The 15,217-nt window shown below is 40.7% G+C and overlaps 1 long non-coding RNA gene across 1 annotated transcript; it reads right to left on the minus strand.

Annotated features, from left to right (window-relative positions):
* Window positions 1-10,194: 10,194 nt before the first annotated feature.
* LOC140526382 (uncharacterized) lies at window positions 10,195-12,428 on the minus strand. Its single transcript, XR_011974348.1, has 2 exons — window positions 12,303-12,428; window positions 10,195-10,432 (listed from the first exon to the last, which is right to left on the minus strand). It is a non-coding gene; the product is annotated as an uncharacterized lncRNA (long non-coding RNA).
* Window positions 12,429-15,217: the final 2,789 nt, after the last annotated feature.

Genomic DNA, 15,217 nt, shown 5'->3' on the forward strand with positions numbered 1-15,217 from the left:
CATCAGACTATGGAACTATCCTCTCAAGATCTTTTTGGATCCTGACTCTGTCATCCAGTCACTGAGCTATCCTTCACAGCTTTGTGTCCTTTGAAATTTAGTAATTGTTCCTTTCACGGATTTATCTAAGTCAGGGGTTCAGAGCCATTTTTGTGTTGTGAACTCTTTGGAAGTCTGGCAAAATCTATGGATCCCTTCTCCAAGGCACAAGATAAAATATGTAAAATTATAAAGGAAGTCAATTCTATTAAAATATAGTCATCCAAATATTGAAGGGAAGGTAAAAAGGAAGTGACAGACACTGTTTTAAGTGCTAGATACATAAAGACAAAAAGTAGTCCCCTCTGTCAAGGGATTCACAGTCAGGAAATGATATGCAAACAACTGTGTACAAACAAGACATTCAGGTGAAATCTGAGCTATCTTCAGAGCAAAGGCACTGAGATTAAGGAGGAGTAGGAAAGGCTTCTTGAAGAAGATAGGATTTTGTCTGGGTAGCCAAGGAAACCAGGAGGAGGAGATGAGGAGGGAGAGAATTCCAGGCCTGGGGGGGCAGCCAGTGAAAAGTCTCAAAGTCAGGAGGTGGAGGGCCATATTAAAGAAATAGTCAGGAGGCCAGAGTCAGTGGATTGCAGAGTACCTGGAGGGAAGTAAGGTACAAGAAGGCCAGAAAGGTGGGAAAGAGCCAAGCCTTAAAAAGCCATTCCTCCAAGAGGAATGATAAAAGTGAGATCTTAGACATGAGTCTAGGAAGAGAGTGGCCAGACTCCTTCCTAAATATGTCTGCTTTTATTTCAGAAGGCCAGGCTTCCTGGATGCCCATATACATCTTCTCAAATCTAAGTCATTTTTTTTGAGTAAACTGCTTCCTCACCACCTGGAATTCGTACCAGGGCTTCCTCATTCAACCATTCTGGGTCTGGTGGGATAGCTATGTGTGACCCCATCCTCTACTCTCATGTGGTTCTGCTACCTCTTCCTCAGTGTCTTGGGGATCTTCCTGTTGGCTTACAATGGAAAGAGTCCCCATAAGCCTGAAAAGCCAAGCTATGGTGTCCCATTGCTAAGGTGGAAGACTTACCCACAATTACTGGCTCCATTATCACTGATGAGCTGCACAGCCTAGGACAAATAACATCCCCTCTCTGAGCCTGAGTCCTCCCCTTTAAACTGGGATAGGAATCTTCCCAATGTCTCCTAAGGCTATTGAGGGTGATCAAATTAGATAATAAGTTGTAAAGGCTTTGTATTTGGAAAGGGCCCTGTAGAGAGGTGAGTCGATTTGTTATTTTCTTGGTTTATCAGGAATGGGGATCCCGTGGCTACAAGGCTACTTATGGCCTTCTAGTTCTTCAGGTGTGGCCTTTGACTGAGCCCAAGTTTTACAGAACAAATTCTTTTATTAAGAGGATTTGTTGTGTGAAGTTTGGATTCACTCAAAAGGCCACACTTGAGGACCTAGAGAGCCATATGTGGCCTTGAGGCCACAGGTTCCCCACCCCTGGGACTGACTCTAGCTTGAGTTTTTTTGTTTTTTTTTTTTGAGACAATTATAGATTTAAGGGACTTGTCCAAGGTTAGTAAATTTCTGAGGTCAAATTTGAACTCAGGTCCTCCTGACTCCAGGGAAAATACTCTACTGCACCATCTAGTTGCTCGCTAGCTTGAGATTTTATGAGTGTGAGGAGCTCCCTCAATCGGTGGAGGTCAGCAACTCACTAGCAATTGACAGTCTTAGACAGTTGCCTGGTGACACTGAGGGATTAAGTGACTTTGCTGAAAGTTACACTGTCAGTGGGTGTCAGAGATAGAACTTGAATCCAAGTCTAACTGATTCCAAGGCTGGTCTTCCATCCATCACACCTTACTGTTGTTATTTTTCTATTATTATCTTCTGTATTGTTTCACTGGGCAAATATATTAGCAAGAAACAAAGCACTTGGTTCAGGTTTTTCTCTAGGAGAGGGCATCAAACTGCACTGGGCGTGTGCACCACAGCAGATGCCATAAATCCTCAGCTGGAACCTGGTAATTATTTTTGTGCATCTATAGTTCTTGTTGTTGTTTTTTTAATTTCTGTGGCTTCACAGATTTCAAAGTAAAGCCAGACCCAGTTTCTGACAGCCCCTGTAATTACCTTTCAGTGATTCAAGCTGGGTGTTTGTCTTTTTTTCCGCTTGATGCTGGGGTGCAAGTTGTCACAAACAGGCTTCTGAAGTTAACACCTAATTATGATAAATGGAAGCAGGTCAGAGCTAGTCCCAATCCTGGCTCAGTAGGACTCCTGCTTCAATCAGAAGGCAGTGAAGAGGTTTGGAGATGATGTTCCCATTGTAATCAACAAGACCGATGACTATATTATTGGTAATAAACAAATGAAAGTCTGGGCACCGATGACCTGTAATTCAACGGAGCAAGCAAAGCCCTCTCTGGTAAGATTTTTGCCTGCAAGAGTTCTCTGTGTACTGATGTCATGTATCAATGTGCTGGCTTTGCTTAGTGAATAACCCTGGCAAGTATTACGACTACATCTGGGCTGGGTATATAGGTGTGCTATAATAGAACTATTTCTGGTATTAGCTAAGTGGTCAAAAGAAATGGTATCACCTTGAAATAAGGTTTATGAAGAACCTTTCATTCTTGGCTAACTGAGGCAGTTTTTCAGATCATTTTAGCCACTGTAGGGTTTGTGAACCTGGGATGTTGTCTGGTTTGACTTAATCATTTTTACAGTGTCTCTTTTTATTTCTTACTTAACTCCCTACTCTCCAGCCATCTTCTTGCCAGCTATCTTGCCAGATGGACCAAAGATTGTGCCCTGGAGGTCTTCACCTTTTACTCTTTGGAACTCTCACTTGGGCTCTGCCTGCCTAACCTTTGCCCATCCCCTTATCCTGATTGGTGAGCATTTTATCTGATCCATAGCCATGCATCATTTTATTCCTTTCTCATTTTCTCTACAGTCACCTTGTTTGAATATTGAATATTACCCCCAGTGTTCCCTCATCCATTCAGGAGTCATAATCAAATCAGCTCTGCCATTGCTCCTTGAATGGGCATGTCAGTCTATCTATCCTTCCATGGACCTACTCACTAACCTTATAACTTTCTGGATCAGTTTTGTTGTTGTTCAGTCCTTTTCAGTCACATCCTGGCATTGGTGGCCCCATTTGGTGTTTTCTTGGCAGAGATCCTAGAATGGTTTGCCATTGCCTTCTCCAGCTCATTCTACAGAGGAAGAAACTGAGGCAAACAGGGTCAAGTGACTTGCCCAGGGTCACACAGTTAGTAGGTATCTGAGGCCAGATTTGAACTCAAGAAGGTGAGTCTTCCTGACTCCATGCCAGGCAGTCTCTGCACTATGGCACCACCTAGCTGCCCCTTCTGGACCAGAGAGTCCTTCTAATAGCCACCATTCTTCTTTGGGTGATGCATCTCCCTACGTAAGTTCCTTGGGGGTAGGGACTTTTTTTTTGTCATTGTCAAGATCTAATAGTACCTTGCTACAGCAGTTTGGTGTAATGGAAATAATACTGGTCTTGGAGTCAGGAAGACTTGGTTTAGAATACTATCTCCAGAACTTATTAGCTGTGGAACCATTAAGCCTCCATTTCCTTATTTGTATAAAACATAATTGCCTCAGTGAGATTTCAGCCAAAACTGATGGTCTAGAGAGCCTCAAAGACAGATTAATTGAATTGTAAAGAGGATGACTTTCAGATATAAAATAGATATTCCTCATCTTAGAATGAGTCTAAAACTTGAATAGATCAATTGTGGGTGAACAGGCCATTTAGACAATGAAATTGCCCCTAGGGCACAGACTACATTTATAACCTTTGGCCCTAGCAACTCATCTGCATAAAATCCCAAAAGGAGTATGCACTCTTTCACAGGCCAGCAAGATTATGCTTAGGATTTTTCAGGCTAGACTTCAACAGTATGTGAACCGAGAATTACTAGAAGAGCAGGCTGATTTTTGAAGAGGTAGAAGAACTAAAGACCAAATTGCCAACATTCACTGGATTATGGAGAAAGCAAAGGAGTTCCAAAAAACACCCATCTACTTCTGTTTCATTGACTATACTAAATCCTTTGACTGTGTAGATTACAACAAAATGTGGCAAGTCCTCAAAGAGATAGAAGTATCAGATCATCTTACTTGTCTCCTGAGGAACCTGTACGTGGGCCAAGAAGCGACAGTTAAAACTGAACATGGAACAACTGATTGGTTAAAGATTGGAAAAGGAGCACAACAAGGCTGTATTTTGTCACCATATTTAACTTCTATGCAAAGTACATCATGAGAAATGCCAGGCTGGTTGAATCAAAAGCCAGAATTAAGGTTGCTGGGAGAAATATCAACAATCTCAGATATGCAGATGATAACACTGTGATGGCAGAAAGTGAAGAGGAATTTAGAAGCCTGTTGATGAGGAGAGTGTGAAAGCTGGCTTGAAGCTTGAAGCTTACAGAAAAAAACCCCTCAAAATCTTGGCAACTGGTTTCATCATTTTCTAACAAACAGAGTGAGAAGAAATGGAAGCAGTGTCAGATTTTATATTCTTGGGCTCAAAGATCACTGCAGACAGTGACTGCAGCAATGAATTAAAAGATGCCTGCTCTTTAAAAGTAAAGCTAAGGTTAATCTGGACAGCACACTAAAAAGCAGAGACATCACCCTGCCAACAAAGCTCCTTATAGTCAAAGCTATGGTTTATCCAGTAGCAATATATGGCTATCAGAGTTGGACTAAAAGAAAAGTTCAACACTGCAGAATTGATACTTTATAATTATAGGGCTAGAGAAGACTTCTGAGAATCTGTTGGATAGTAAGGAGATCAAATCAGTTAATACTTAAAGAAATTAATTCGGGCTATTCACTGGAAGGTCAAATGTTGAAGTTAAAGCTTAAATATTTTGGCCAGATAATGAGAAGATGGAACTCATTGGAAAAGACCCCGATGTTGGGAAAGATTGAAGGCAAATGGAAAAGAGGATGACAGCGGATGAGATGGAGAGATGGTATCATAGAAGCAATGAACATGGACTTAGATGGACTTTGAGAGATAGTGGAGGATAGAAGGTTCTGACATGTTACCGTCCACGAGGTCACAAAGAGTCAGACATGACTGAATGACTGAACAACAACTGACTACTTTGGATCACTCTGACATAATTTGGAATGTCTTACTCTGAGGAAAAGACTTTTGAATCAGGAAGAGAGGCTAGACCTAAGCCACAACTTTTGTGGAAGTAACATATCTTAGAGCTCTGAAGGAGTAAAAAGGGAGAGGTTTGTTGTCCAAGCTGGAAGGGTACCATAGTGTTTTAGGTAAAGAGAGCAGAGTACCACTTAGCCATAGTCAATGGCTGAATGTAGAAGCAGACTGCAGCAACCCATTGGGGAATAAACCTAGGGAGTCTAATGTATGATCCCATCTAGAAGAGATATTAAGCCCTAAGATGAGCCCAGTACCTAACCAACCAGACCAGTCTTGCAGCAGGCCAACAACTGAGTGAATAGTCCTCACCTAGAACCATCCTTGTACAACAAGTGTGCAATCCGCCTAGTCCACACCAGCTAAAGCCAGTCCCACTAAGCCAAGAGACCCATTTGACCTCTCTCCATCTAATGGAGATGCCATATCTTTTGAAAAAACAACCCATTTGAACATCAGAGGGACTCATTTGTCACTAGTATGATGCCCTTTGGCAAACTTCATGAAGACCCTCCAGAGAAAGAAAGCACATCAATTACTGCAGTTTTGGAGTTGTTCATTGCCTGACTATACTTTCATGTATACCTTCATGTTTCCCCTCGTAAAATCTGTGTTAGCATTTGTGAGAGGACAACACCTCTGGTTTTAGGGGAATTGCCTTGTGACTATTCTTCTTAAAACATTTGAATAAATGCCTTTGACAAAGAATCAGTTGAATCCACTGGCTTGTGGTTAAGGGGCTCATGAGCTAGTATTAGGAAGATGACCACCTCTAGGGCTATCACTAGAACCCTGGAGGTAGTAGTAGTTACTCTTTGGGGAACTCAGCCTTTCAGCATGCTTGTAATTGGTAGAGTACCTAGAAGGTCTGTTAGGGCTCATCTGGGATATTTGGGGGTGTTCTTTGTATTTTCTGGGACCCACTGGAAAGGTTATTCACCTGGGACTCTCCTTTTTTGATGCCCTAGTTTTGTAGGGCTTCAGTAAAGTATTTTCTTGTGTGTCTGTGTGTGTGCGTGTGTGTGTGTGTGTGTGTGTGTGTGTGTGTGTGTGTGTGTGTATGCTTACACAGTATTTATATCTTTTGTTCTAGACAGTAAATGACCAGTCTATTTTCTGGTATGTTTCCTTTATGGGTCAGACCAGTTCCTTTGAGATAATTTTTACGTAGTTGAATATTTAAGTACTGAAAGCTGTTGTGTTACCCTGTGTATTACATGAAGGCAGATAGAAGTGATTTGGATATTGAGTGCTAGAACATCAGTGCCTAGCAAGCCAGCTAGAGCAGAGGTATCAAAAAATAGCACTACCAGTTACATGTAACACTCCCTCTCACTACTGAAAAGTAGATTAAATTGTAATTGGGAAATAGAGCATAGACATTGTTAATATGTGGTTTTCTAAGTCAAGATATGGCCTTCAGAGATCTTTATGTACAGTTAAGTGGCCTGTGGTATATATCCATGGATCTAGAGTAAGACAAAACAAAAATTCTGGTTAAAGTTATGACACAGGATTTAAAAGACAGAGCTATCAAAAGCTTTTTGAGAGATGCTGCTGAAACTTCTGGAAAGTATCAGGTGATCACTAAGTGATATCAGGAAGAAGATAAAATGTTGTTTGTATGTTGTATGAGGATGTGGGTTCTTCTAAAATTCCTGAGAGAATAGGAATCTTAGAATATACTTGGAAACTGTATTAATCAATGACAAAGCATCTAGGGACATTATAACCCCCTGAGAAAGCCTTCTGAAGTACCATCTGAAGCTCCAGCAATGGAGTTGCAAATGCAATTAGGTCTCTACTATCCACTGTGCTGTGTAGAATCACACTGGAATCCCAGCTGTAGGACTTTTCTCAGACCTCATGGAGAAGAGATATGGAATGTATTGGTCAGAAACTTGAGTACTGTTGGCAGGCATCTGAGGTTGAAAAAAGAAGTTGATTAGATTGCTAGAAAATTTAACTTAGTTTTTGGAATTGCTCAGAGTCTTCAATGTGAAGTTGTATGGGAAGGATTCTTGAGGAGACTAGTAAAATAATACGGTAGTGGTGGAGTAACAGGAGAAACATGTGACAAATTCATTCTGCAAAATGAGGAAAGCCCTCTTAGGTACAGTGGAGAGTCAATTGCAGATGCTGAGAGGAGGGGTTATAAAAGTCCCAGGAAGCAAATGAGGTTAGATTGAATCAAGGGTGTTGGGGTAGGGTATTCCTAATTATAGCATTCCTAATTGATCGTAAGAATAAGTGAACCTTAGCTCCCATATTTCCAGAGTTCAGGCAACTTGGACTTCTTTGCTTGGAAAGTCATGTGCTTTCCAACCCTGTCCGTTCAGGGTGGTTATTTTTAACTCACTCAAAATAAAGGAATATGGATCCTACTAGTCCTAATTCTGCTCGCCTTTTCTTGCCTTTCAAAGTCATCAAAGCAAAGGCTTCAAAGCCTTAGACTCTTCCCAGTACTTTCTAATGTGCGTCTTGCTCAGCTCTGCTGATCAGCAGCTGAGAGATCTTGATCAAGATCTAATAACCCCGCCTTTTTTTCAAATGGTATAAGAAGAATAGTCACAAGGCCATTCCCCTAAAACCAGAGGTTTTGGTTTGAATGACCCCTAAGTGGGTGCTGGGCTCTGTATAAAGCCCACCTTCACTTAGCAACTCCCCTAGAAGGGACCCAGAGGAAAGTCAATGATCTTTCTTGGAGGGAGTTGATACAATTGGTGAAGTATCATTAGGGCTCTGTGAGCTAAATATGTTCTCTTGGGGAAAGGCCGTACTGCATTTAGGTAAATCAAGGGACACTAATCATCAGTTAGTCTCAAGTGCACTAGTGGCACAGTGGATAGAATGCCAAGTCAAGAAAACCCCAAATCGGGTCGTGAAGACTTGGACATGACTGAAAACAGTAACAACACAAGGTTACTTATGACACAGATGGGTATGCTGGGGAGTAGATGACAGCAAGGTGAGTCTGGTACAAATGTAGCCTAGGACAGATATGCCTTAGAATGGACACTCCCTGAGACAGTCCTGGACTGAGATGATGGTAAGACCAGCCCACTTGTGGACTGGGGAACTAATTCTCAGAAACTCAGAAAACCAACATCTTGACCATACAAAATGTCCTTGGTCAAAGAATGAAGATAGGCACTTTTGGGCTGCCCTTCAAGCACACTTATCATGCCAAATTTCAGAGTCAAAGAGCCAGGTCAGTAGCAGATATATTAGAGGAAGAAGACAATGTTGAACTTGCCACTGGCACCAGGTGAGGGAGCCAGGGTACTTGGCATAAAGTTTCCAGAACTTGAAGAGTTGCTGTGCTAATTGTCCTTGCCCCAAGTCCTACCTGCCCAAGTTTGAAAGGATCTGTCAGGATGTAAATGTATCTTGTAGAAAGGGGGAAAAGTGTCAGAGGATGACTTAGGAAGGTGATAATCCTGCTGGTCTCTGGTCACCCAACTGATCAAACAGCAGCTGAATTCTTGTGATCAGTTCTGGGCATCTTATTCCAGAAGGGTCATTGGTAAACCAGAGCATGTTGGCCTCAAAGAAGAGATGAAAAGAGGGAGAGCAGGGATGGAATATTGCCTATAAAGTCAGACTGTTTTTGACAGGCTACTTAGTTTTGCCGAGTATCTTTTCCTCTTTTTTTTCCTGTTTTTGAGAGGTCATGTGGTACATAAAGATAAGCTGATGTTGAAGCCAGGGAGACCTGGGTTCACATCTGACCACTGACAAATACTGCGTGACCCTGGGTAAATTACTTAACCTGTCAGTGCTCTAAGCAACTCTTTAAGACTAAGAGTTTTAGAGAAAATGCTGATCTGCATTGATATTCACCATTGGAACTTATCCTCAAGTTACTTATTGCATTGAAAGCATAGGTCTAGACTTTCACCTATTCTTCATTATAAAGGGTGGCTCTTTGGGAGTGAAGGAGATTACACAGGGAAATGAGAATAGTAATAACACCTGCTTTACAGGATTGTTGTGGAGATCAAATGTAACACATAGAAAGCACTTGGCAAATCTTAAAGCACTATATATAAATGCTAGCTATTGTTTTTCCCTCCAGCATTTTGAGTGGACCTCTCATGGTAATCAATCAATTTTATTAATTATATTAATATTAATGTAATATAATTAATATTAATTAATATTTTAATGTTTTGATTGATGTCTTTTGTTTTTTATATCACCATAATTTTCTCTAGTATTCTTTTCTTCCATCTTTCCCTCCCCAAAAGTTAACCAATATAACAGAATGTTTAAAGACAGAAGAAAAACAAGAGGAAAAAATAAGCACAATCAGTGAATACATTGGAAAAGTCTGAAAGCAAATGCAAGGTGCAAACTCTGGGGACCTCGTCCCTGCCCCTCTTTGAAGATGTGAGTTGGAAACACCCTCATATAGTTTCTTTTGAGTTATACTTGGTCTTTATAATTTTATTATTCACTTTTGATTGGTGTGAGTTGTTCTTTCCATTTGTCTTATAGTTACCGTGTATATTGTTTTCTTGGTTCTGCTTTCTTCACTCTGCAACAGTTCATGCAGATTTTTCCATGCTTCTCTAAATTTATCACACTCATCTTTTCATAGCGCAATAATATTCCATTATACCAATGTTCCATTATATATGGCAATCCCATTATATTAATATTAAACAATTTGTTTAGTCATTTCCTGAAGGATGGGCATAATTTTGTTCAATATTTTGTTATTATAAACATATGAGAACTTCTTAGCAATGGCCTTTTTGGGGTATGTAATCTTTGGGTCAAAAGAAACAGGCATTTTCATCACTTTATCTGCATAATTTCAAATTTCCTTTCAAAGTGGTTGCACCAATTCACAGCTTCACCAATAATGTACCACTGTTCCTTTCTTCCTAACCTTTTCAACATTTACAAATGCCATCATTTGTCATCTTTGACAATTTGTACAGTGTAAAGTGAAACCTCAGTGTTGTTTTGATTTGCATTTCTTTTATTATTAGTGATTTGGAGCATTCTGTGTTTTTTTTTAACACAGCAGTTCCTCTTTTGAAACCACCACCACCACCACCACCACCACCATCATCATCATCATCATCATCATCATCATCATCATCATCATCATCATCATCATCATCATCATCTTCGTTGTTGTCGTCGTCATCTTCTTCATCATCATCATCTCCTCCTGGTTGTCATCATCATTGCTGGGCCTGGAGGGTAGAATTGGTAGTGGCATTATGGGTACATTTCAGGGAAGGCACATTTCAAATCAATATATGAAATTTATAAGAATTAGAGCCAAGAGCTCCCTATGATTGGAGGTATTCAAGCAGAGGCTCAGGGATGGTGGAGAGGATTCCTATTCAGATGGAGTTGAACTATATGCTGTCTGAGGACCTTTCCAACTCAGAAGCTCTTTCCTGATCATGAAATAGGATCTAGACGGCTACCCTAGAGTTTGCTCTAAATGAGAATGAATTTCATATGAGCTTTTGGTCATTGTTAGCACATTTTTACATATGATTATGTAGTTAGGGGCAGCTAAATTGCATAGTGGATAGAGTGCCAGGCCTGAGAGTTCAAATCTGACCTCAGATACTCACTAGCTGTGTAACCCTGGGCAAGTCACTTCACCTGTTTGCCTCTGTTTCCTCATCTGTAAAATGATCTGGAGAAGGAAATGGCAAACCACTCCAGTACCTTTGCCAAAAAACCCCAAAACCCTGACGAAGAGTCAGACATGACTGAAAAATTACTTAACACACACTAAACATATTATGTAGTTAATGGGGAGCTGCTGAAGGTTTCTGAGAGGGAATAATATTTTAGAAAGCAATATTTTAGGAAAATGAGTCTGGAAATCTATTTTGGAAGGATTAGAAATGGGGAAAACTGGAAGCAGAGACACTAGTATAACCAAAATATATGAAGTTTTTGTTTTGATCCAGGGGTGGTAGCTTGAGAACTTGAACTGAGACGATGATAATGGGAGTGGAGCCTAAATTTTCTCAGTGCTTTTGTTCTAATCCCTTCATCTTTCTGTACCCTAGTTTCCTCTTCTATCAGATGAGAGGGTTGAACTAGATAATTCCTAAGGGTCATTCTAGCTCCGGTGCTCAATCATCTATCAAAATCAAGGTCAGGTAGTAAAATTACAGTTCCAGATTTGGATTCAGAGATCTTGAGTTCTCGTCTCTACCACTTATTACTTCTGTGATATCGGACAAGGCACTTACCTCTTTGGGTCTCAGTTTTCTCTCCTGTAAAATGAGGGAATTGGGTCAGATAATCATGAGTTTTTCATTTCTAACTCCAGTGATCCTTTTATCCACAAGTCTCTCCAGTGTCTGGCACTATACATTTGCTGGACAATTGAACTGGTCCTTAGTGGCAGGTTGCCAGGGACCAAAGTGAGAATGAGGTGAGAGACTGGATGGTGTGACAGACTAAGGATGGTATCAGGAATCAGGAGATTTGTACTCAAATCCTAGTTCTTCAAGTCATACTATAAGATGTTGCTTTACAAAAAGATAACATTCCCTTTCCTTTTCTACTGCATAGCACTGATGTAAAGATCAAATGAGTTGATGAATGGGAAAGTGTTTTGAAACAGAGTACATATAACACCTATAGCACTCCCTTTTCTATGTGGGGTCTCTAACACAAGCAACTCTCTACATCCTCTCAAAATGATAACTTTCAAGCCTCCACTGGTATGTCTACTTTTTGCAGTCATCTAGAGGACATAATTAGCTCAAAGCAAAGGCATTTTATGATATAACGTAGTAAGCAGATTTGCAATAAAACATTCTCCAACAAACACAGGGCATATTCTCCTAGATACATTTACAGCATCAGTGCGGAGAGTGATCATGATTAAGGATCATGCATGAAGGAGCTTGAGGGTCCCTGTAATACCAATGTGACATCCATAGCAACTGCTATGAATATACATATATATTTCCAGGGGTGGTTCACAAAATAAAATAAATTCTCTTCATCCAAGACCAAACCAAAATATCTATTTGAAACATCACTATGGGGATACCAAAAGGCAAGATTTAGCAAAGTACTCATTACCAATCCAGGGATCGCCTGACATCTCGAGTTCTTTCCATCAAGCTCCCCTGAAAGCAAGTTTCCTAAGTAAGTTCCTTCCTCAGCCTCTCTCTGTCTGTGCCTCTCCCTCCAAGCAATACAATATATAGGGTTCCCAAACAAGGAACTTGATTGGCTTAGTGCCAGGACCCTTGGAAATCTACTTAATTGGAAAGACATGGAAATCCCCATGGCCTGATTGGCTCTAGGTCAGGCCTCCATGTGAGGCCTATTAATGGATGGGGAAGATCTCATATTCCATTAACCCTAAAGTCTCACATACCAGGATCATGAAAGGCAACTCACATCATCCCCACTAAAGGATAATATCTTCTGGTAGCATTTTCATGTAGCCCTCAGGAGGCCTACTCCTCAATAAGGGTGGTATCTCTCCTGGGTGTGTTGCTCCCCTAGGCTTGCTGGGTCTTTTTTTCCAGGTGCAATGTGTTCTCTAATGGAGTAGTTCCTCCCTGGGTGTGTGGTTTCTGCCTTTATAGGCCTTCATCCTATTAGGGCATGTTGGTCAAAACCTGCCTTAATATCACTAAAGACTAATCGCTGGTTATGTGACCTTGGATAACTCACTTAGTCTCTCGATGCCCCAGGCAACTTCCAGTTCTACAAGTTACCGAGATGGTAACAGTCTTTAGTGATAAGTCTTTAGTGATAACCATCTTACCCAGCTAACAAGAGCCAGGCAGAGTATCCCTAGGGTAAGCTTAGGTCTGTCATTTTTGACTCCTATATCAGGGAACCGCTGTTATGGAAATTTCCTCTACCAATGCAGATTAGCAAGTGAATTACAATGTATAATGTTAAAGACTTGCCTGGGACACTAGAAAGTGAAGTGACTTGCCCAGGATCACATCTTCGCCCTGAGTCAGATTCCAGGCTTGAATTTACTTGGATTTGGATGCTCAGGATTTGGGTTGAGTTCAGGCTCACCTGCTTATTATCTATAAGTCACTGGGCAATTCCATTCCATTTCATTCAATCTAGCAAATATTTATTATATACAAATTACAAGTGTAAGAGAGGGAGTCAATTGAATCGGATCAAGTAATTACCCCATCCCACTTAAAGTACCCAATGATGTTATATGCCTGAATACCTGTTTGGTGAAAAGTTTTTTTTTTTTTTGAATCAATCAAAGGCATTGAACTAGATGCAAATAGTTTTTACTTTGGAAAGTGTGAAAGTTATTGGATGAATACAGAGTCAGAATGTTAGGATCAACCAAAGAGTTTTAGACTCACCCTATGGGGCTTAGATAGAACAGCAAGATTTCTTTCCTACTTCTTATAAGATCCTGAAGCCTCCTTTTCTCAGCATGCCTAATTTATCTTCAGCCCCCAATGCTTTAGTTGATATCATCTATTACTCCTCCTGGGATCCTGCTAGGACTTCAATGGAAAGACCCAGATCTTCCTGCCTTTTGAAGAAAACCTTCCTCTGGTCTAGTTGGCAAACTGATATCAACTGATAATGGGGAAGCAAATCAGTGGGGGCTCTTGAGCGATAGCATTAGAAAGACATCCCTCACTGCCTCAGGCTATTCCTTTGAAGACATAGAGCAGGAAAATTGGTCAGGTCCAATAGCATTTCTACCCATAAGCCTTCCTTGTATTCAGTACTGGTATAGACCTATCATCATCTGAGCTTACAGCTTTGTATACTCATTATTCACTAAATATATTTTCATTTGCATTATGTTTCTCTGTGTTCACATCTCACGTCTCTTACATCTGGACCACTTAATGGAGAGAGTGCTGGCCTCAGACAGGAATCTCTGAGTTCAAGTCTTGCTTCTGACGTACGCTGGCTGTACAATCCTGGTCACTTAAATGCTTTGTGCTCCAAGAGACTGACTCTAAGCTGTAGGTCTGCATTGATGGAGGGAGCCTCTGACAAGCAGCTCCCTACACAGATGACATTACAGGTCTGGACCAAAAAGAGGACATGTTTCACCGGCTCTTTGAGCATTTCTAAATGCAAGGCCTGTTCTTTCTGTACCTGTCCCAAGGTAAAGCACTTAGTGAATAACAAATCTTTGATGAGTAAATCCCTGACTAAATGAACATATCAATGAAAACTGTTTTAGTGCAATATCAGCTTGGTGTTGTGATGAATGAAAAACCCAAGAGACGGAGTTTCTAGGCAATTAATAATCAATTTATCAATTAGTCTAACTAGTAATAAATTGATGGCCAATGATTTTTCTTAGTAAACCAAAGACATCTAATGGAGACACTGAATGTCTTAAGTATTTTTTTGAAAGAAGACGCTAATGAAAGAAGAAATCAACCTTGACTGGTGGACATTTAAATGAGGAGGTGGGCTAAAAGTCTTCAGCTCCTTCTACTGAGAACATGATGATGAGATTCAGCTGCCTCCAGCAATTTAGAAAGAGGAATCAATCCATCTCCACCCAGATTAATCTTCTCCTTTGTGAGCTAGGTCACCCTAAACTCAAATGGAGGGGAATAAGGATTTGGGCTTATTCCCTAAGGGTAAGAATTCACCTAGACTGAATTCTGTTTATACTCTAAATAGAAGTAAGGTCTATTGGGTGGAGGTGGTGGGGGTTGTGTGGGGTCCTGCCCAAGATCAAGGAGCATATTCCCTGAGGATTAGGACAATTCCATCTATAAACCATGTCCTTCACAAATTGGCTGACTGAACTACAGGGGTTGGCCCCTAAATAAAAGACCTGGATCCTAATTAATAATGGGTTGTTAATAGAATAGAAAACAACCATTTCTCTCAGTATCTCAATCAGGCAGTGTCCCCCCTTCTTCCAGTCCTAGCTCATTACATTTCACTAGGTGCGTGTGTCCAGACCTGTGGTTTCCTTCCTCATTGCCAGTAAGGAAACTCCCTCTGCTAGTGCAGACCAT

Source organism: Notamacropus eugenii, chromosome 1 (genome assembly GCF_028372415.1).
Source record: "Notamacropus eugenii isolate mMacEug1 chromosome 1, mMacEug1.pri_v2, whole genome shotgun sequence".
Lineage (NCBI taxonomy): Eukaryota > Metazoa > Chordata > Mammalia > Diprotodontia > Macropodidae > Notamacropus > Notamacropus eugenii.